Here is a 551-nt window from a genome sequence, read left to right on the forward strand (position 1 = left end):
AATATATGCAGGGTAACCAGCATTTATTGAGCACTTTTTATCAGCTGGGCGGTTAACACATATTAACTTCATTTAAACCCTACAAACCTCAGTGTGTGGAAGGAAGCTGGATTCTGCTTTAAAACTTGAGTTTCAACCCTCGAGTTCTAACCATGGCTCTGGTGTTTAACTTGCCTTGGGCAGCTGCTGTCCCCGATCTCTATTTCCTCTGTGATCTCAAGGAATGGTGGCAAGAACTAGAAGCTGCATATGTAGCAGGCCCGGTCTCTCACTTGACTCACAGAAATTGTACCTTCAGTTAATTCCAGGAACAGAAAACAGACTTCAAATCGACTTGAGCAAAAAAGGGAATAAGTTGTTGGCTCAAATAACTGAAAAGGCAGACAATGTCTCTCTACTTTTTGGCTGTTTTCCCTCTGTGTAGTCCACTTTCTCAGCCCAACTTTCTTTATGTGGTGACCTCTGGCACTGAAACTTGTGTTATTCTTCAAACTAGATGCCCAAGAGAACAGGATTATCTCTTTCTTTTCTTTTCTTTTTTTTTTTTTTTT

This window comes from Otolemur garnettii, unplaced genomic scaffold, assembly GCF_000181295.1.
Source record: "Otolemur garnettii isolate 467f Iridium unplaced genomic scaffold, OtoGar3 scaffold00105, whole genome shotgun sequence".
Lineage (NCBI taxonomy): Eukaryota > Metazoa > Chordata > Mammalia > Primates > Galagidae > Otolemur > Otolemur garnettii.